Source organism: Mycteria americana, chromosome 21 (assembly GCF_035582795.1).
Source record: "Mycteria americana isolate JAX WOST 10 ecotype Jacksonville Zoo and Gardens chromosome 21, USCA_MyAme_1.0, whole genome shotgun sequence".
Lineage (NCBI taxonomy): Eukaryota > Metazoa > Chordata > Aves > Ciconiiformes > Ciconiidae > Mycteria > Mycteria americana.
Genome location: NC_134385.1, coordinates 6497758 through 6520281, shown reverse-complemented (window position 1 = coordinate 6520281; position 22524 = coordinate 6497758).

Here is a 22524-nt window from a genome sequence, read left to right as displayed (position 1 = left end):
CATGAATTGGCTGCCTTGCCCTGAGGGCATTGCAGATCTGTATCTTCAGCCTAGCTCTGCTACTAGTCCCATGACAGCAGGATGGGGCCTCTGGCCACTGCTTGATGAATAGCACCCATGGGGCCCAAACCTACATGGTCAAGTGCCGTGGGGCTGTCATCGCAGCCAATGTGGTGGTTCAGATATGGCTGGGCTTTCTCAGAGCTGTGAACTCAACTCCCTTCAGTCCTCTCACCTACCCCAGTCTTGTTTGTTGAATTATTTAGGTCTCCTTGCTAAGATTTAAAACATCTCCTCGTTAGCCTGGTGAAAAATGTACCTAGTTAGTGACATCTATCCTGCCTGGATCCATTTCAGGTATGTCTAGCGGTGATGGATGCGGAGACTGGGAAGGCTTTTTTCCTCCCTCTCTCCAGCCCCAGCCTTGCGTATTCCCTGCTAGAGGATGCTGTTCCAGAGACTTTATTTATTTACCTTTGAGAGGCTGTGCATCTTCTCCTGCTGAGATCCCGCCAGGTTTATGAGCCATCCAGCCCCTCCAAGCTTGGCCGCCTGGATCAGCATCCTGAGACGTTGATGTCCTTCGGAATGGAAGGGGATGAGGTGGGTGGACAAGTTGGGAGGGCAGCAGCAAAGTTCCCGTTGTCTGAGCTGACACTGGTGAGCCAAGAGGATTTGATTCACTGGTCCACTTGATAGCTGAGCTCCTTCAGCACCAGTTCCTGCAATTTGTATAATCTGGGGGTAATTAGCTGGTTTTCTGTCTTGCGACTGCATAGTGTCTGCTTGTGCTCGGCTCTGATCTGCCATTTGACAGTTGCTGGCTTGGTGGAAAATGTTGTAATTAAATGCTCTTTCAGGTCAAACTGTATTTCAGGGTGGAAAACAGTGACTAGCTCTAACTGGAGTGTTAAAGGCTGCTGGGTGGCTGTGCATACCCTCACAGTGCTGTGCTGGGAAGTAACGTTTGGCACTCGAGTAGCAACCAAGTCCTTCTGGTGTCCCTACGAGGAGGCAGCAAACCCAGGTTTCTGTGTCAGTTCAATCTATCAGACAGACGATGCCTTTTTGGATGTAGTGGTATGAATTCTGGAAGGGGAATTCAAGTAGTTTGAAAATCTGCATCTTTCCAGGCTCCTACCCCTGCCATTGCACCATGACTGTTCCTAACTGCACTGTATTTCATCCTGATGCCCAGTGGGCTTCTTGGGCTTCTTCTCCCTGTTGTCCTAAGCCTTTACCTTCTCCACCTTACACAGAAGTATAACCCTGTGATAAGTGTTTGCAGAAGAGAGGTGACACCTGGGACAGCCACACCATGCCCTGATGGGAGGCAGGAGTCAGTTAATGTTTGGGGGACACATGGAGAAGCTCTTTACCTTTCCATGTTGGGACATGGGCTGCACTTTCTTCCTGCACCCAGAAAGCTGTTGAAGACTTTGGGAACATTATGCTGGAGAAATGCCTGAGTGTGTCTGTGGGACTTCTTGCTTTAAAGCTCTATTTCACTGCATTTTGTTTCCATACACTACGTTACTGCAGCAAACAGCCGCCCTTACAGCTCTTCCCACCATTCCCTCCCCCCTCCCTCTCTTGCAGGAAAGCAGAGCAAAGCTTTGTATAAACTGCTGCTCTCCAGATCCCTTTGAACATTGTCAGAGCCCCCTTGTTCTGTGTGAGCAGAGCAGGTTTCAATATACATGAGACTAACCAGGCACTAAAAAAAAAAAAAAATCCCAAACCACTAACATCTGGGAGAGTTCTTGAAAAAAGGAGCCTCTTCCTTTAATTTTTTTTTTAAACAAAATTACCACCAGCAACACAACAACAAAAAGCTTTCAAGTCTTTTTCAGACACGTGTCTGAGATTTCCGCCTTTGACAGAGGATGCTTTGCGTAGGGTGCCTTGTGTTGAATTGTGCTCATTTCAGATGTTTCCAAAACAACAGATGCTTGTAAAACAAGAGCGAGCCATGGCTGATCCTGCTTTGTCTTAAAAACTAACTTGCAAGACACTCCTGCCTGCTCTGCTTCTCTGGAGATGTAGTAGTAAAGGCTCTGCCCACTTGGATGGCAGTGATGGGCTTCTGGCTATGCTGGGTGAAGCCTGGATTTAACCCACAGTAACAAGTGCACTCTGGCATAGTCTTGGAATAAAGATGCTCGGAATGAGATGCATCTTCTCAGACATTTGGCTCCAGGGCCTGACGCTCAGCCCTGCCACCCATGTGCGGTTCCTCTTATTGCTGGCCAGGATCCTGGAGAATAAATCTCTTTGAACATCAGGACCCTAAACTGCATTTTTGCATGTCAAGCCTTGGAAAGGGTCTTTGCTTTGGAGTCCGCTCCTGTAATCCCAAAGCTGTCTGCCAGCTCCTCACAGTCCCTTTGTGCTTTCAGACATATTGGAGTCAGAGTGGCAGATGAACCACAGCCCAGGTGCCATTTCCCTTCCTCCAGAAACACTATATTGATTTAACTAACGCAAGCACCCTGCAAGCACCCTGTGAGGGAGGATGCTGACATTGGGAGAGGATGCATGTGATGAGATCCTACCATGCCTTGTCTCCCTCCTAGAAATCCCCCCTTGCGCACCCTTCTCCAGTCAACAAGAAAAAAATCGCAGTATCAAAACCATCACCTGGAACAGCCCGTGTTCCTCCTCCCCCAGCACCATGTTCCTTCCCTGTGGAGGTGACGAGGGCTCATTTACATCACGGGATGTTTTGCATGAAGTTGGAGAGGTCCAATGGGAGGTCTATGGCCTGTGGGATGGTATAGAAGGGATCGGTGCTGGAGCAGGGGGACAGAAGGCTTTGGGTAGTGGGTAGGTGAAGGGTGCAATGGCTGGAGCTGAAGAGCAGTCTGCCTCTGGGCATTGGAATAAAGATAAGTAAGTGCTCAGGAAATGGGGTTTTCTCAAGTGTAACATTTGAAGCGTTCAGGAGAGGGGTGGGAAAGCAGCAGAGAAATGCTGCAGCTTGTAAAATACCTGGTGTGGAGGATGGGTTCCTGTCCCAGTGCTTGAAGGGGACCCCAAGCATCCTGACACCTGGTTCCCAGCTCTCCTCGGGATCTCCCGCGTCAGATGGGATCAATCATTTGAAAGCCCCTTTTGCAGGGGGACCAAGGGAAGAAGCTAGCGCTGGGCCGAGCCCCAAGGGTTAACCGACCCCACAGTCAGCTCCTCCGCAGGCAGATCAAAGCGGCTGCTCTCCCCAAGCCCTCCTCTTGGCCATGTGCTCTGTGGTGACTCCATTGTATTCCCTCCACAATGAGAGCTCTGTGGCGGCCGGGAAACCCCCAGCAAGTCCTCACCCAGAGACTGTCACGCTGGCGAGGGGTTTTGCCTGCATCCGGGCACATGAAAGAGGGAGTCATGCGAGGGAGATGATGTCTCCATTTGAAGTCTCTGGCAGGGCAAGCACTGCTGCTGTACGGGGGCTTGGGCGTGCTTGCTGCTGGGGGGGTGGATGTTCTCTCAAGGACTTTGTCTTTCAAGCGCAGCCGGGCTCTGTTCAGCTGCCGTCGCTGGCTTTTGATGCTGGCGCTCAGCCGTGTGTTGCCCAGCTGGAGCAGCCAACAGCTCAGCGCTTGTGGATGCAAGAGGAAGGGACTTGCCCCAGCCCGGGCAGCGGGCAGTGGCGGGGACAGCACTGAGAGCTCTGATTCCCACTCCTGGATTTACACTGCTGTAAAATGGTGTCTTCGCACGCGGGCGGGAGCATACAAGAAAAGGAGCGCTGTCTGACGAGCTCGGTTCGCCAGATCTCTGCCATCCAGAGCACGGGCAGTGACACCTGATGGTTTCACCAATGCCAAGCTGATGGAAAGTGCCTGCTATATACAGTCCCCATGCTCTGATTGACAGCTTTTTCGGTTATCATTGCATATGCAAATCCTTGCAATGTGATTTCCAAAAGCTCTGAGCATTTGCTAACTCCCTTCACAGAGGGCTATGTACTGAGTTACTGTGAATTTACACTCTTGTAATTGAGAACAGGATTTGGCTTGCTGTCAGTACATCATGGGGTTGTTAAGAATAGGATGTGGCATTCCTGTAGCCACTGCATTTGGAACAAATTGTGTTTTTAATACTAAAATGTGGTTACTTAGCGCCAACGGCTGATCACAAAGAAATCTATAGAAGAAGAGATTATATTAGGTGGGTAGTGGTAGCACCCCCCCTTTGCAGCACTTTCTAGTAGTCCCCATGGTGAGCCTCTGATTTCGATTGTTTATCATTTTGCCAAGTGTTTCATCTTTGGATTGAATGTCTCAGGCTCAGTTTTTACTTCAGGTTGAAAGCTGGTGGAAATGTTCAGGAAAAGCAGCTCATCTTTTGCAGAGTAAAACTTAAAATGCATCAGGCCACCATGCTGACCTTCCGTTTTTCAGTTTTTTCAGACGTCCCAGTGTCTCGTGCGAAGTTAATTTGGAGGTCAGGGGGGTGCCTTTTGTTGCACCTTGGAAAGCAACTCCAGATTTGGTCAAAGGAAGCTCTGAGGATGCTCAGCTGAGTGTTTTGGAGGCTCTGCATGCTCCTGCACCGTCAACGTGTTGCTGTTCCAAGTGGCTCAAAAGATGACACTGATCTCAGGCGATCAATGGCTTGTGGTTTGGCTTCTGGATGGGATGACTTGAGGTTGGTTTTATGTGAGGCCTTGACTATACCTCACCTTCTGTGGCTTTGGTTTCCCAGCTGCCCATATCGGTGCCAGAGCTGCTGTATCTGCTGCTTTCCTCCTCAGAGAAGGTGCAGAGCTCATCCAGACACAGCTCCAAGCTCACCCAGACAGAGGTTTGGATATGCAGCTGGACCTGGAGCTGGAATTGCTCCTGACGGCACGATTTTGGTTGATTTAATCTAGTTTCTAATGGCGTGGTTTTGTCATCGCCTTTGCAATCACATGTCCCTGTGACAAGCAGACCACCGCAAAGCCGTTTGCTCAGCCCATCAGCTGCCGGCTGTCAGCACATGAAGGGGCAGAAGTGTCTCGCTGCAGTTCGACAAAAAGCAGGGGAAAAGCCTCAAAATTTTTATTCCCAAATAGTTTCTGTCTTCCTTTGGGGCCCGTTATGCCAGGCACTGAAAAAACACAGGGACAGTCCTCTCCCACTGCAAAACACATTTTTCACGCCCTGGTTCAGCAAAGCATTTAAAAGCACGCTTAATTTCAGGCTGTGTGCGTAATCCCCTTGAAATCAATGGGAGTTAAGCATTCGCTTAAATGCTTCGCTGAGTTGGACCCTAAGCAGACAAGCCAGACAAAGAGGGGATGAAGGAGAGATTTTGATTTTCTCCTGGGAGTGGCAGCAATGAGAATCCATCTCTTCGAATGGTTACCTTGCTGCTTCTGTCGTGCTAGATGGGATCCTTCCTCTCTCATAGATACTGCTGTTAGCCTGGGGTACCTCCTAAAAAGCCAGCTACGTCTGGGGAGGAGAAGGAAACCTCGGAGGCTCAAAACTCTCGTAGGGTGCCTGCTGCAGCTGTAGGCATGTGCATCTCTCCACACGCATGCAGATGTCATTTAAAGGAAAGCAGCAAGTTACAATGGATGGGAATACAAGCAGGAAATCCTCTTCCACTGCACAGATCTGGCCTTTTTCCAGATACCACGTCATCACTTTTTGCCTATGTTAAAAAAACTGACCTTCTGCTGCCTTTGCTTGCAGTGAGTTTAAATTACTTAAGACTTTTTTCCAGATGCTGTTTTCTTAAATTACTTACTGAGAAAGCCTAAGTCAATCTACATATTAAACATACCAGAGATTGGAGTCCAAGTCAATGTGGCTCATGACAGGCCTAGGAAACCAAATCTCTCTCCCTGTGAGCCTGCACTCCCCCTTCTCTTTCTCCTTTAGCTTAAGGCGATAAAACTTTGAAGATATAATCTAGGCATTATCTGCCTTTTTGGATAATGTTCAACAGTAATTTTAGCATCGTCTTTATCTCCAAAATGGTTGCTTTAAATTCAGCTGCTTCCTTCCCAGAGGCTGGTTTGATTTTTAGGCAGCAAAGCATCTTTCCCTGTGTATTTCCTTCTGGTGGGTCAGATTTTTTTTTGGTCCTGGTTTATTCTCCTATTTGTTTTCCCCCTCTGCCATACCTCCTCATTAGCATTGTTTGGCTTTTATTATATTGAGATTTATTCTCCCTATGAAAGGATTCATCCATACAGAAGAGCTCAAAGCATATTCCGGAGGTGGGACCTGGGAGACGTTCTTGTGTCCCCACCAGCACCCTTCCAGCATGTGCTGCTGGAAAGGATCAAGGCAAGAAGATATCCTCTCTCAGGGATTGACCCAAATTTTCAAAACCTCCTCTCAAGATAGATACCACAGGATACTACTGTGGTAATATGTGGGTATTACTGTGGTAATACTGTGGATCCTAGCCTGTTTCCCTCCTGTTTTAAGTTCATCATAATTTTGGTGTGCCTTTCAAAGCTCCTATGTTAGGTCAGAAACATCTGTAACAAGGTTTACTTCTCTCTCCTTTAAAAAGAAATTTGAAAACTGGGTCAGTTCATATTTCCCCAATCTAGATAATTTTCTGTGGGGAAATTGAACTGTTTCCTCCTTCCTTTTTTTTTTTCCTCCTGACAAATCCTTTAGCATTAGTACGCAGTGTCAAATATATATTACCTTCCTTCTCACAGAGACAGAGCCTGCTTCCAATAAAACTTCCCCCGAGACACTGGATCTGGCTTTGACTTTCCTGATTAAATGGGCTATGGATTTAATTTGACAAGAGAGGGAACTGATTTAGCAGATAAAGTATCTTGTTCAAAAGGTGATGTTTCTATTGCAGCCCAATCTCTATCAGGTCCCCCCCGTCACGTATGGTTGGAGCCTACCATGAAACATCACCTTTTTGCTAACTTATATTTACCACGGTCTCTCTCTTTTCCTCGTATTTTTCATTAGATCTGTCTGAAGCTGTGTGATTTTGTAGGCAACAAATTTTGTGATTTTGTGGCATGTGTTTCTGTGGACTATGGACAGGCTGAAGGACCTGCAAAGCAACGGGGAACCCCCACTTAGCCAAGTGTCAGGAGCTCATCTGATGGAGCTGGAGGGACGTGGATCTACCGCTGGCTCGGTGTAGCAGAGATTCATGTGCATCTCTTACTTCCCAGCATGGCTCTGGACATAACATTGCCTTTCCCCTTCTGCGTGGCGTGGGCTGAGGGGGAAGGCAGGGAGGGTCCCTGCCTTGCGGAGGGCACAGTGGGGTTTTGGGACCAGCTGTGAAGCCCCCAGGAGGGGGATCGTGCTGTTAGCAGCGTTTCCAAAGACCAAATACCGTCCAAAGTGAAGTCTGGGGGCCTTTGTCCTTGTCAGTGGGCTGTTTCAAGAAGGATGGGTTTGGCAGAGACTGCTTGCAGCCACGCAATGCTTTGCTGTGGGAGGGGCAGGACTGAGCATCTCCCGCTCCGCTCCCTTGCCAGGACCTATGGGAGCAGCTCAGCAGCAGTAAAGGGCAGCCGTCCGTGGGGTCCTAAAGCAGGGAGTGTTGACTGGGGAGGGTTTATATGGAGGTCCCAATAAAATCCACTCATCTGCTAATGGCACCATTTGCTTAACTGTGGTGTCAGCAAGCTGTGCGTGATTGCATCCTCTTTAACACAGGCTGTTCTCCAGCATTTGAAATACTCGCAGCCTTGGCGGTGGCAGGTGTGGGACAGACCCCCATCCTACCCATAGCATCTCGCCAGATCTCAGCTTCATTGCTGGCGCATGCCGACGCACTCCTCCATGTCGTGAAACTAAGGTATCAGCGAGCTCTGCCAACAAGGGTTGATGACCCAGGCAGAAATCCTTCATGTGTGAGTGTCTCTACAACCGAGCCGAGGCGTGTTTCTCCCGTTAGCTCTGACTGGCATCCACTGCTCGCAGCTCGTATATAGGTCACTGGTTCTGAAATAGAGTGGAAGTCAGGCACTCGTGTCCCCGGTGGCTGCCTGCCTACAGGAGGTCTGGAGAGGAATATACTGAATGCTGAAGGAAGAGCTGGTAAAAACCAAATTCATCCTGATTGCTGGTGCCCATACAAAAGAACAGAATTTTTTTTTAAATCAAGACCGTTGCATGCATGTGTTGGATCCATCGTAGCTTATTACCATGTGTGTCTCTCAATTCTTCTTACAACTGCTGGTGTAGTAGCTCTAGAGAAGACAACCCTTATGTGTTCATATATATGTGGCACATGCGTACTGCCACGGCATGACTCCTACCTCATACCATTTATTGCCATGTTACCTGAGGGCTGCACAGCATCCACCAGGCTCTTTCTCCAGGTGGGCTTTCTGGGGGGATGGAAGGAGAATGGGCAACTGTGGCCGGTTCATCCTACAGATATCCCATGACCACTTAAAGAGTTGCCCAGCTCTTTTCAACACTAAATTATAATCTCAGGCTCGTTGAGGTGGAAGACCTCTGTAAAGGGTCATCCCTGCTAAGAACAACCTGCCTGGGAGCTGTCTGAAAAGGAATTGCTGGAAAATGCTCTAAAGGAACATCTCCTCTTCTGATCACCTTTCCTCAGGCACTTCTTCAGGGGGACATGTCCCCTCTTCCAGGGCTATTCTCACAGGCCTTTGATCTTTGGGTTTATAAGATTTTCTTAGCCACTCTGGTAAAGCATTTCTCCTTCCCCTGCTGATGATGAGGGAAACCATCAAATTCCTGATCATGTCACAGGTAATAGCTACTTCTTTGATTAAGGACCACCTCAGCAAGCAGAATTTCAGTGGAGGAGCCATTGCTCAGGAAGATGTATTAGTGCACCCGAGCAATTTTTTGCAAGGGTAGCGGAGACTCATTGCCCTTTTGTCTGGCCTGCTGTAATTTAGCTGCTGGTTATGCTGTACCGTGTTAGAGACACAAAGTAGCAACTTTATCCCTTCATTCTTAATGGCTACTTTAAAGAAAACATTTTGGAAAGCTATAGTTTGTATTAGAAATCAGGAAAAAGCTATTTGCCACAGGTGAAGGCAAACTGAAGATAAACATAGATGGTTTCCTCATCACCAGCTGCAGGGATAGTGTGGTGGATATAATAATTTATGTTCTCCCTGATCCTATGCTGCTTTAGTCTTGGGTCATGTGTTCAGCCATGGCCTACTGTGATGTTAAAAGACTGAGATGTTTTGTCCAGTGCGTGTCTTTGCGATACACAGTCTGAAACCCCTGCATCAAATAGATCGTTGCATTGTTTTAGGAAATACCCGCTCAGCTCAAGGACTCTATCTGATAAGCAAAGGCACTGGAAGATGGACATAAGGCAACAGGTATTTATTGCAGTTTAATGAATATATTGTTCTTATAGGAGATGCTAGTTTGCCCAGTTTGTACAGACAGAGGAATTAAGACTTTGCCCTGATAAACCAAGGACGGGATCCATCTCACCATAACTAGATGTGTCCATCTAATCCAGACCTCTAAGTGCCTTATGTGGTCTGTAGAGACAAATAGTGGACTCCAGAATACTCCATCTTAACTTAAAGCAGACTTCTGGAATAACACAGCTGAAGTAAGCCATGAAGTTTCCTGAGAGTACGAAGTGAGCCCAAAATAACTGTCACTGAGGTGGATAAATATGCCTTAGAGATTTGAGTCTGCTACTGGTTGTCTGTGTGGTTTTGGTTTAGTTACTCCCTCTTTATGAACTACCTTTTTCTTTCCTACTGTCTGGTCTTATCTCTTTAGGATGATATGCTCTTCTCAGCAGGCACTGCCTTGAGTGTAAGCAGCCACCAGCTCGCTAAGGTCAGGATTCAGCTGGGATGAATCACACAGCTACCTTAATAACAGCAACGTGTTACTGGAATGCTGCGAGGTGAGGAAACAGCAGAAGAACTGGTGAAAAGAGGAACAAGAACAAGAACATCTCATGTCCTGAGTCAGTGGAAACAGCTAGTGTCTCTGAAAGTACCTGTCTGACAGTCAAGGGCTCCAGTGGTGGAAAAGGTGAGCCTTCTGGCTGCTGAAGAGAAGCCTGCATGGCATGAGAGTCACGGTACAGAAAGCGCTAACGATGGCAACCATAGAAACCACAGACCAGAGAAGACTGGGGCAAGAGGTGATGCAGAAGAAGAGAACATGTGGGATCCTTGCAGCTCTACCCAGGTACATGCCTGCTTGAGCAGCTTTTTACCACCCAATAGAGAGCTGATAAAATGTCTTTTTAATGCCCATTATCACCAGCCTTTCTTAACTGCATCCTTCTGGGAGCGTTTTGCAATGGCATCATTAAAGGTATAAGCTTCACGACTCATGAGCATTGCCACAAAGAAGTGGTTTGTATGAAGTCACTACAGCCACCTCCCTCCTGAAATAATAGCTCCAATGTCCATCAAACTTGACTGAAAAACTCCCAGCATTGCACGGGGCTTTGCAACAGGTTTGGTTTATGGAGAGCTGCTGAGCCTGGGCTATGGCAAGCAACAGCACGAGTTTGGGCAGAAAGCGCGTGTGTACCTGTGTGCGCACATTCCCGCACGTGTTTGCGCAGAGGGTGAGTCTGGTGCTCCTCCCTGCCCCCAGCCCTCTCACCTCCACCCCATCTCACTGCGAAGTCCACCTTCAGAATTAATCGGGGTCTGCTTCCATCTTGCTTGTCTTTGCAAGAAATAACACGTGTTGCTGCAAAGCATGAATTAAGGGAAGGCAGAAGCATACAACCCATCCCCGCTCCAGCCAGGGAGTGCCCGTAGCCTGCGTTAAGAGCAGCAGAGCCTGGTGTGAGCAAAGCAGAGAAGCCAGCATGATAGATAGGAGCAATTACTGGGGGCCTTTTCTTCTCTGTCATCTCTGACTATCTCTTTACAAATGCAGTACTTCCTACTTGTTTCAAATGCTGTTGAGGCACTGAGAATCTTCAGTAAATAATGACCAGTCCCTGTAAACAGAGGAATAAATGAGAGTCGTGCCTCCGCGACGGCTCCCAGAGGGCTCTCCGTAATGGAAGGAGAGGAGAGCAGCCAGCCAGGCCTGCGAGGGCTGTTATTCACGCTTCTCTGGGAACGTGGCTTAGATCAAGGGAAGGTTTTCTCTGCATTTTGTCTCTTCCTAGATTCATAACCCTCAGGCTGTTAGTCCATCTCTTCTGACTTCCTGGAGACCGTAAGTCCATCTCATCTGGCTTTCCAGTATGGTGAAATTGTTCCCCCCTCCTATTCCTTGCACAGAACAAAGCAATCAGTGTTTCGGCCAAAGCATCTTTTCCCTGCTCGGTCACAGGGTCCAGCCTCCATCAGCCTCTTACGGCTGTGCTGTTGAGTCTGGGAAAGACAGCAGGTCAGAGTCAGACCTCTCTTTTTCTGTGCTCAGCCACCCTAGAGCTGAGCCAGCTGGCAGCTGCGGTGCGGGTCCTGCTTTCTCCCCCCATCACCACCACTGCAGATGCTACTTTCCAAGCTGCTCACTCACCTTTCAGACTGTACTGGATCTGGCTGGGATTAAGTTAATTTTCAATTCAGGTGCCCAGCTGCACTATCAGATGAAGGGTAAAATGGGCGCTCCTGTTTGCATGTGACTGTGTCGCAACCCTCTTGTTTTATACGGGACTCCTCTCCAGAAAAGCTCCAGCGCCACTGTCTGAGCAGATCCTCAGCACACGTAAATCAGTGAAGCATTAGTGTAAGTCAATGGAGCATCATTAGTTTATCTAACTGAAGTTCTGGCTTTGTTTTTCTGTAGATCCTGTTCTGTGTTTTACCCGGTGGGACAACGACGCTTGGCTCAGCAAGCAGGTGAGAAGCATCAGGTTTGATAACACTCTGTAGGACCCCTGACACATCATGGAGTGAAAGGGCTGGTGGTGTGGAATCCGCTCATCTGGTCCCATCTTGCATCAAAACGCAGTGCTGGCGATGCGCCTTTGAGCACTCCGGGCAGCGATGGCTCTCGCTGCAGGATCCCAGAGCTGTTCCTTGGAGAGGACTGAAAGAGTAGAGGAGCTTTTGATCTTCTGCAGGTTCTTGCCTGCCCTTTTTGTTCTCTTTATGTTCTGGTGTGTGTGTTTCGAAAAAAGAGATTGATCAAGACAGTTTCCAGTGTATCCATGAGTGTTCCCATTGCAAAAGGGGAGGGCACATGAGAGAGGCACTACCAGTCTCTCTTTGTGTGACACTTTGTATTTAGGGCTTTTGGTCTTTTGCTACAGGCTTATCTGTGCTCTGGGTGTCAAGCCCTACAGCCTGGAGATATGCAAAACAGACATGCTTTGAATCCTCTGGATTTACTAGCTTTTCTGTGATAACTGGTGATGGAAGGGGGCTGTACGGTCCTTCCTCCTTCTAGTTCCTATGTCTGGGTATTTTATGGGGTATGAGAATTGTATGAGAAATGTATTGTGATTGCGAATTTGTATAGCCTTTATAAATTCACTGTGACCAGGACTCATGGGACTTCCCATGGCAAGCCAGTCTCCTTGGTGGCACACACTGCCTAGGCACTGGCCGGCAGGCTAGCTGCAGGCTGAAGGGCTGGCTATCCCGGTGGGGAACCCAAACAAAAGGAGAGATACCAGCTCAAATCTGAGCTCCTCCACTACAAGCATGAGGGACACAACTGTCCTAAGTCCTTTGGCTCTGAAAACTTGACCTGGGCTTGAATTCACCTCCTTGAGATTGAACAACCTGAATTTGTGTGGTTTAGGCAGGGCCAGACTGTTCCAGGCATGAAGAAGACAAGCATGGTCTTCCTTCAGAGCAGCCGGCTCTAGTTCACTGAAGACCATAGTACTCACGGCCGGGCACTGGCGGCTTTTCCAGTTCTCTGACCCTCCATGGCCCTGTTTGATCTGAGCCCCTATTAAAAGCATGTGGAAGGCCCTATCAAGAGAGAAATCCTCTGGGATGCGTGCTTGAAAAGCACGAAGGCAGTGCAAAGTCGGGCTGTCAGGAGTGGTTTTGTCACTCATACGAAGCACGAACACTGCATGCTGTTTTTTCATGTCGCATTTGGTGTGAATTTACTCTGGTGGGAGATGCCAGGCTGTTAACTATGGAGACTACAGTCCTCAATTTGTCCAGAGGGCAGGCACAACACAGATGCTATCAGCTTTCAGATGTCCCTCTATAGGGATGCCTGGGAAATGAGACGGAGTCGAGGCCATTCATGTGCTGGAATTACTACTTGCATATAATAGGCACTATGCTCATTACGGTATTGTTACCTGGGTGCTTTGCTGGCTGTCTTTTGTATTCACTGGCTGCCTTTCATCTTTTATTTAGACTGTGTCGACTTGCTGTTCTATTTTTATACAGCACCTATCACCAGGGGACAGGCCAAAATGATCCTTCAGGTTTTCCCCCAGTGGGATTCAGCCTTTCCCATCCTCACCCTGATCCTTCTGCGGTCTCTGTTCATCCCCAGGACACACACTTTTCTAGGTTTTCTCTAAACAAGGACCAGAAGTGCAATTTTAGACGTTACCTGGTTTGCTCTAACTAACATTTTCTCCATTACTTTCAGGATGTTTCAAAATATAATTGAGTTGTCCTGACCGGGGTTTTAGGAGCTGCCAGGTTATACCCAGGGAGATAACAGCATCTAACCCCCTTTCTTCAAAAGCAAGCTCAGAAAGGAGATCTGGCTGACTATTATGATCCCACACCGTGCCAGAAATCCCCATCTAGACCATGGCCAGCAGAGCTCTGTCCCCACAGCAGAGTGGTCCCTCCAGGAGTGGCTGATGACAGACACGTGTCTGAAGTAACTGGCCAAGATTGCCATCTCCTCATTACCCAGCTAGAGCTGCGGGGAGCCCAAGGATGTCTGCAAAACATGCAGTAATGAGGGCAAACGAGTGCTGAGGAGTTACGTTTCCAACCTGCTCTCCCTGTAGCCCTTCCTCATGCTCTGTGCATAGTCCTGTGCCCTGGAGGGGTGGGTGGATGGAGAGGACACTGCCGGCCGTTCCTTCTCTCTGCCTGCTCCTACCTGGCCCTGGGAGAGAAGACGTGAAGCCAGCACAGCTCGCGGGTCTGAGGGAGGGAAAGGCTGCTGGCATTTATTTGCTAGGAAGTGGTATTGGGAAGTGATTATTTGCTGGGGTGATATTGCACCCCAGGCATCCTGCTGTTTTCTTAGGAAAACAAAAAATGCATGTAGCCAGCAGCACAAGGTGCAACAGTCGGTTCTGGAGCAATGCTGGCTGTTTCCACGGGGATGCTGAGTCTGTCCACCTCTTCCTTCTCTGCAGCCGATGAACCAGCTCATTTACTCTGCTTGGTTTTAAGACCTCCCTTATTAACCAAGTGTGGTGCCTGTTGGCTTAGCAGAAAGGGGCCCAAGGCAGGTGAAGCCCATTGAGACCCTAAGGTCCTGGGTCACTGCACGACGCCAGATGATATTATTGCCTCAGGAAGATGAACTGAGTTTGCTGCATTTACTACAGATTCAGATTTTTCCCCTCTCGCCCTTTACTAGGTAGGAAGGGGTCTTTGCTTCACCAAATTATTTCTTGATCCCTCCTGTTCAAGAGAGGCTAACACTGCTGTGGTTGGTGAATCCCCTGCATGCCTTACTGACAGCCCCAAAACCCGCTGAGGGGTAGACAGGCTTCCCCCATGGAAGAATCACAATTGTTATCCAGTGCCTCCAGCTGCTGAACCTTATTTTGTATTGCGTTAAGAAGTGTACTGGATACAGACCACTGAAGTGGTGGATGCAGCTTGTTACCGGCTCTTTGCCGAGACCAAACTGTTCATCATCCATGAAGCACTGGGGTGGCAATGGGCTTAGAGACTTAGAGTGACCCAGTCCCAGACTGACCCTGGAAGGAGACTGCCGGTTTTGTAAGGGCAGCTGAACTCGGGCTCTATCTCTGAGAAGCTACCTGGGAAGCCTCCCTCCTTTCCCAAGGCATGCAGACTGATGGTTTCGTGCTTCCATCACACCAGGGGGATGATTAGCAGGTTAATTATCTCAGTCATCATCTGTTTTCACACCTCTCTTTTTGCTTGCTAGTTCTCATTATTTCCTCCAGGGAAGATCATGCTCCACAGATCTGGCTTTGAGGATTGTCCACCTCAAACTGTGCCTGGCAGTGGGGTTAGATAGTGGCATCAGGAGGATGGAATTGACTGCATGGTTTAATGAGCTCCTTGGGATCATTACCTGTTTTCTAAGACAGCAGTTGAGTTACCTAAAAGGATAGCAGCCAAGAAAGGAACAGCTCAGTCCATCTTGCCTGCCCCATGCTGAGCCCCAGCTCCAAGTGGTGGTCTATGGGACATCATCAGATGTGGGGATTTAGTCCCTCCCTCCCCCTTTCTTTCTTTCTTCATTTCCCTTCCTTTCAATTCATTCATCTCTAAGCAAGCTTTTCTTGTTTATGGCCTCTCTAAAACACTTACAAATGATATATCAAGAGGAATATTAATTGTACATGCAGTTTGTTCCATTCATAATATTCATCTCACAGCAAGCATCACCTCGAGTCCACTTATGACATATTAATAACATAGATGACAGACTTGACATTTAGAGCACTCTTTCTAAATGACTTCTCCCACTCCCAGCCTTACTCGCATTGGTTCAGGAGAGAATACGCTGTCACATATAGCTTTCTGATGGAGAGGGTAATACGTTTAATAGATATCATAAAACTATACTGGGTATCAGTATCAATCTTTGAATCTGTTGTGACTGCAAATATGTAGATGAGATGTCAGTATACCATGTTGATATATCAACACCTCAGTCCTCATTTACATCTATTGTATTATTTAGGATGAAGGGGTTTTGTAAAATTATGTTGGTGATGTTTGGATTTACAGAGCAGGTGCTGGTGTGTCGAGTCTTATCTGCCCGTTGTAGACTGAACAGTCCCCATCGGCTTTGTTTTAGTCCCAGAATATATATGGGCAGAACTGGAAATTTTCCATTATCAAGTGTTCAGAAATGTCACCCAACTCAAAGTCTGCTGGGGAATTTAGTCCTTTTCTTCGACAGCTGTGTTGAGCTAGGAATGGCACAGGACGTTCATTTGTGGGCATTTGGCATCACAGAGATGTTGATGGATTGGAGTGTGTTAAGAGAAAAGCAACAGAAAAGGACGTAAGAGTTGAAGAGACTGATTTATGGGAAGAGATAAAAAGAAATCAATGCAGAGGGAGAACTCTCTCAGGCTCTGGTACTTAGACAAGCTCCAGGATTTCTCAGCTCTCACATCCTTACTGCCTGATGCCCTTCTGAGAGGGAAGCACCTTGATCCCACTCTACAGAGTCCAGACCTGGGAAAATCAGACTGTTTTCTGGAGTGACACAGAAGACAAGAAGCACTTTGGCTCTTCTCAGATTGAGCCAGCCTGCCCTGTGCTTACATCTGCCTTTACCTCTAAGTCTTTGGCCATCGTAAGGCCATCAGATGTTGTTGGGAGCAAATTCCCTCATACTGAGCATTTTGGGTGCCCCCATGAAAGCCCTGAGGGTGAAAGGGCAGGAGCCAGGGACTCCCACAGCATGCAGCCATGGGTAAACGGGGCAGAGATGATGTGGTGTGGCTCCTGGCTCCAGTCTGGGGCATTACAGCGCATAGAACTGGAGTAACACGGTGATGGATCAGAGCCATGTCCTGGGTGGAGATGAGCTGTGAAGTTTCCTAGAGAAGGAAAAGGGAAGGGGGACATACGCAGAGGACTGGTGTCACTGCTCTGGGAACCTCTCACTGGAGACGAACTCGACCCTCCAGCCTGGCAGTGAGTGCTGCGATTGCTCGTGTGGTTATAACGGTATAATCTAGAGGTCTGAAGGAGGGTTGCAACATGTTGGTGATGCCAATACAATTTCTGCATTCACCCAAGGCCCTGAGAGCTACAGAAGTGGTTCCTGCTGAAATGTGGAGGATGATGACCTGAAGGTTGTTCACGGAGCCACTCTGGGCAGCACATTGTACCCTCCTGCTGCTCAAGCATGGGACGAGAGGAATCTGTGATGGTCTTCTAGAAGTTTCAGGGTAGGAGATGGGACATCGATCTGAAGAATTTGGGACCTGCCAGTCGAGAGGTGGAAAGCAAGGAAAGAGCTGTGGGTCAGAGCTGCACATATGGCTTTCACACCAACATCCGCAGGACGCTGCAGGGTTTGCTGGGAGGAGGGAGCTGGGCTCCATCCCTAATGCTGGGGCAATTCATGGCAGGGGAGGCTGGGACTGTGTCTGCTCCTCTAACCTTGCAAGCACTTGCTCTTGCTGTTCTGTTTTTTCTCAAAGCCCTTCACAGAGCCAGTGCTGTATCCATGGCAATCAGGGATTTCCTACTTGTGGCTTTCTTGCATGTCATGGTCAGCGAGAACCTTCTGAAGATGCAGGGTTTCAAAAGAAGCTTGGATTTTCCTGCCTGGAAAGCCACAAGCTCTTGACACAGGAGTGCAGGAGAAATCCCCATTATTAGCAGCTCTTTTACCATTTCTGATCGTGCCTGGGAGAGCATTGGCCTCAGATCTACATATAAAACAATTGCAGCCACACGAGGTGCTAAGGGATTGCCCTGCACACACAGAAGAAAATATTATGGCACCTAAAATACTGCTTGGGCATCGCAAAAATGGAAACAGTGATTTTCTTCAGTAAACAGTAATGTAACCACTCTTAGTAGGCTAAATTTGTCGCCAAAACTGGCATAAACATGAATTTTATGGAGCAGTTAGCAATGACCAAAGGACAGGAATATTCACGGCATTTGTGAAGGTTGTTCTTTTTTTGAACGTCAGAGGTTATTAGGTGAGGAAGGTCGGGGTACTGGGCTATGGATAATATATTCTATTTTTCAGCCATTCCTTGGTTTTGCTGCCATTTCCCAGCTTCTAGCCTCCAGTGAATTAAGCAGTGGTGTTTAGAAGACAGAAGCCACAGGTTCTGTTTTGCTCAGGGATGTATGTGGTGCCTTGGGAAAACCATTTTAGCTCCTCCACAGTTGTAGTCCCTTCATCCCTATCCTTCTCCTCCCTCCTTTTACAACTGCCTTTGAAATGGAGATAGAAAAAAAAAAACAATTTTAACTTATTAATGTTTGCAAGGGGCTTTGAGATCTTTAAATGTAAGTGAGAATGCAGGGTTGTGTGGCAGTAGCTAGCTGTAGTGTTGCTCAGTGTTAAACTGGAATCACCTTCCTCGGATATTGAAAATAGTTTCTGCTCTAATTAGTGTGCTAAGTACTTGTCTTCTTTTCTCCTTTGAAGTGTCAAATTTTCATTACAGAGCAAACAGGCGACTCCTTAGAAAATTTTCTCTGAATGAGTAGCAAGTAGAAACTGGCTTAATTGTTCAAAAAGCGGGAAATGGTCAAAATAAAAGTACAATCTGTATTGGTTCCTGCATTTCCAGTATGACACGCTCTGTCACACTATGGTGTGCAGGAGTAGCAGCTAATGCGTCGTGTTCTTTCTGTCACCACTAACATGGAGTGGCATGTCGTATTATGTACTGTCACTGAAGTAATGTCATTAAACACTGGAAACGTAAGAAAAAACACACACAATTAAAATGATCCTGGGGTGAAAAAATCCATTTAAAAGAAAAACCAAATACAATGTTTTCTTACATAAAATTAATTCAGTTTTGTTTACACTAGAATTGCTACTGAAGCTGCTAGAATTTCCTGAAGATCTTTGTCTCCGCTTCAATTATTTCCTGCTCTTGCAGATTTTGACAATGCTGTTCAGACCACTGCAGTGGAGACGTTGTAGAGCCCATCAGCTCCTGGGCTGCCAGGTATCTGTCTTGCTGTAAAGCCCTACGGGAGACCAGTAAAATGTAGATTTTGCTCTGATGTTGCTGGAGAAGATGAATACTGTCCTCTCCAGCTGTACACCTCCGCCTGATGTAGAACCTGGGTAGAGAGATATATCCAGGTAAAACCTACAAGGTCTTGTCTCCTCTCTGGTTCCCTGCGTGACAGCTCGCTCTATTCATTATCTCAGGAGATCTTCTCTCCTTTGAGGGCAGGAAGATGTGCAGCGTGGCAGTACCAGTATGAAGACTGGTATAACCTGGAGCTTGCCTACCAGAGAAATTTTTTCCCTTCCTGATGTCAAGGCTAATTCATGGCTTTATGTGACTGATCTAACACATGGAGGTGTTCGCTGCCCCTTTTGCAGGTTGTCTGAACGGGGGACTCGGGCTGGATCTGGGTTTCTGGGATGACTGAGGAAGGGTCTCAACAGCAGAGTCGGGGACAGCTATTCGTAAAAGACTACTTCAGCTTAGGCAGCCTAATTTCTTTGAAGTCTGCCCTGTCAATGAAAAGAGAAAGACTTCTTCAGCAGGAGGTTCAGAGCAAGAAGCCAAGGTATCTGCTCCAAATCTCCCTCTGGAAAAGCCACTTCTCACCCCATCGACTGCAGAGGGGCCACGGGGGGACCTTCTGCTGCGAGCACTCCCCGCATCCCGTCCCGGTCTGCCCAGGGAAGCGCAGGAGCAGATGCGATGGCTGTCCTCGAGCAGAGCAGCACGGCGCAGGGATGTGCCGTGCAGGGAGGAGAACCAAGGGATGAGGCTGGCCCGTGACCAAATAGTTACAAAATGGCCATCAATAAACCGAGTCCGGAAATTAGAAGGTCTTGAAGCTTGGAGGAGTGAGGTCCTGGAACAGGTTCCAGCAGGAGCGGTGGCGGCAAGAAGCCCACGTAGTTTAAAATGGGCTTTATGAATAGGTTTTATTATGTGGCTGCCAGCAATAGCAAGGGCTGAATTGATGGCCGGGAAAGTTCCTTTTAAGGCATTTTGGTCTTTGCTCCATGCTTTGCATTCTCGTGGGATTTTTTAAGGTGACCTTCAAAGGATGTCTTTTAGAAAGTGAATTTTGTCATGCTGTGATTTCTTTGCAATGCATAAAGAAACCCTGAAAGATTTTTAAATATTTGTGTTAGTTTATGCTTGATGGTTGCTCTTGAACGAGCAGGAAAGTTGAGTCTAGTTTTGCTGGAAGCCCTGCTGGTCTTCTAATGCGTCTATTGGGAGAGAGGCTTTAATGTCTGGACTCCTCTAGTGAGTTCATTGTTCAAAGAATTTTAGGTAGGCAGAATCTGGGAAAAGAATAAAAAATACTTCATGAAACCATCTACCCTTTTGCTTATATTATAATGACAAATACTTTTTTTTCCCTTTGTAGCTGTCTCATTTAGGTGACTCATAGAAATGTCTTAATCTTTTTATTGATTTCCCTTTCACTTCTCTTTATCCTCTATTTAGTTTTTTAAAAGCTGAGTTCTTCCTAACCTTACCTGGTCACCAGTTTATGAAACTGAAATCAGTGATTGCCTGATTATATGGATAATACAGAATGCTGTTAATCAAGAATATGTTTATTGTATGATGTGAATGTTGCCAGGCTCTTCAGACTGTGCTGGGGCTGTCATACAGATACAGGAATATGCATGTGCCCATCCTGTGATTAATCATACATATTCTTGCGTTATGGTGGCTAGTAGTATATACTTAAAGATCTACTGGAATTCATATCTTTATAGGAAGGAAGGTCGTTTTCTGTGTTATGTCAGGCTGTGAACCAAATTCCCATGGTGCTTCAGCACTGTTGTCAAAGCTGTAACTAAACTCTGTGTAACCTCTGTATTGTAAAAGATGCCAAACGCAATACAGTTAGGAATTTGTAAAGGTGATTTCCCAGGCGCAGGTGATGCACGTATTCTGTGCCAGCACTAATTTGGCACCAAAACTACAGTGCCCTTGTGGATTAAATGTAAGAGTGTATTGCAAGACAGAACAAAATGGATTATGCCATTGATTCCTAGCAAGCACGTCCCCCATGGCGAGGCAGGTTAGAGCAAGCTGCCTTTGAGCTCTGCTCAGCTTCTCATGGTTTTTGCTGGAAATGAAATAAGAACCAATAAGTGCTTCACAGGCATTTAGCAAAGATATGGCATATTCCAGCAATAATTCTGGTGGGAGGAAGGGATCCGAATTCAAGAACTTCCAAGGGTGGCTTGCCCCAGCGTGCTTCAGGGATGCTGCTGAGTCACAGCACACAGGGTTGGCGATATGCACTTTATCTAAATATATGTTTGTGTTTATATAAACAAGGCAGCAACATAAAGAGCTTTATTTACCAAAATCAATAAACTTGTTAACTTGGTCTTCTCTATCAGAAAAGATTAGTAACTAATCCTTTCTCCTTCACCTTGGGGGCAGTCCAGGCATATTTATTACAGAATAGGAACCTTTCCTCATCAGCCTGGGGGATCATTAAAACAAACTACCAATGCCCAGCCACCAACATAGCCGTGCCAGTGCCCGCCCCACGGAGGGCACGGTTAGCTGTGACTTCCCAAGGTAAACAAGGACCCAGGAAAATTTTTGTAGGGCTCAAGGACCAGGATCCGAAAGGAGAGTCGCTGCCCAATGGCCCTTAGCACGTTCTGCGTGTGCGTGCGTGCACACGTAGGGACACGCATTTGCAGAAGAGTTTCTGTACTGTCTAAGCCTGGATTTTGAGGGTGCCCTCAAAGATGCAACAGCTAATAGGAGATTTAGGGTGCTGGGGCTCTGGGCAGCGGTGGGTGAGAGGCTGCTGGGAGGGTGGGCATTTGGTTAAGTCTAGGATGAACCATTTGCTTAGAGCAGGTAGAATTCTCTGCAATCCACTTGGGCTTTGTCAGGCTGAGCTTTGTATCCAACTCGATGAACCATTAAGAGGGAGAATTTCCTTTTGTTCCTGGATTATTCTTTGTATCTTCAAGAGAGACAATAGGGAGATTATTTTTTTAAATAATAGTTTAAGAGCTCAGTGAACACAGATCAAGCAACAATAACTGGTGGCAAATAAAAGGGCACTTGATGTATGAGATGGATAGAGGTTGTTGGCTGTGGGAAGCTATACATCTAGGGCAATAAGCCAGGACGAACATGTATTACCCAGCTTAAAGATCCCTGTATTTATTCTTTATTTTAAGGTGTGATTTAAGATGAAATCCTGGCTTTGCTAAAAAAAAAAAAAAAAAAAAGTGGTAGTTTAACCTTTGATTTCAGTGGGACTAGTTTCTACCTCCTGAAGTTTCAATAGAAGTTATTATAGTTGTTGGAAATGGAGGAACAGAATCACTAAGAGGGAGAAGATGGGACAGAGGAGGGATGAGAGGCAAAGCTGCCTGGGGAAGAACAGAAGCATCCCAGAAGAGGAGTGTCACAAGCTGAAAAAGATCTCAGAGAAGCTTTCAGGAGAAGACTCAAGCCAGGCTAACTTCTACAGGTTCTGTATGTATAAATCTGGGGGAAAGACCTGCCATGGGTTTTAAGAGGGAGCTTTCAAAAGGGGAGCTGGGCTGAGTTATACAAAGTGAGGGTCAGGGGACAGCTAATCTTCCTTGCACAGGGAGACAGTCTGGTCCTTACTCCACCAGGCTGCAGACAGCCACAGCCACAATCTCACCTGCTTTAGGTTAAATCGGAAAAAGTGCGTTTGAGCCTGTCTCTGCTCTGTCCCACACCACTCTTTCAAAAGCCTCAGGGAGCAAGAAAGTTGCTCACAGCCTTTTGTTGGAAAAGTGTTGT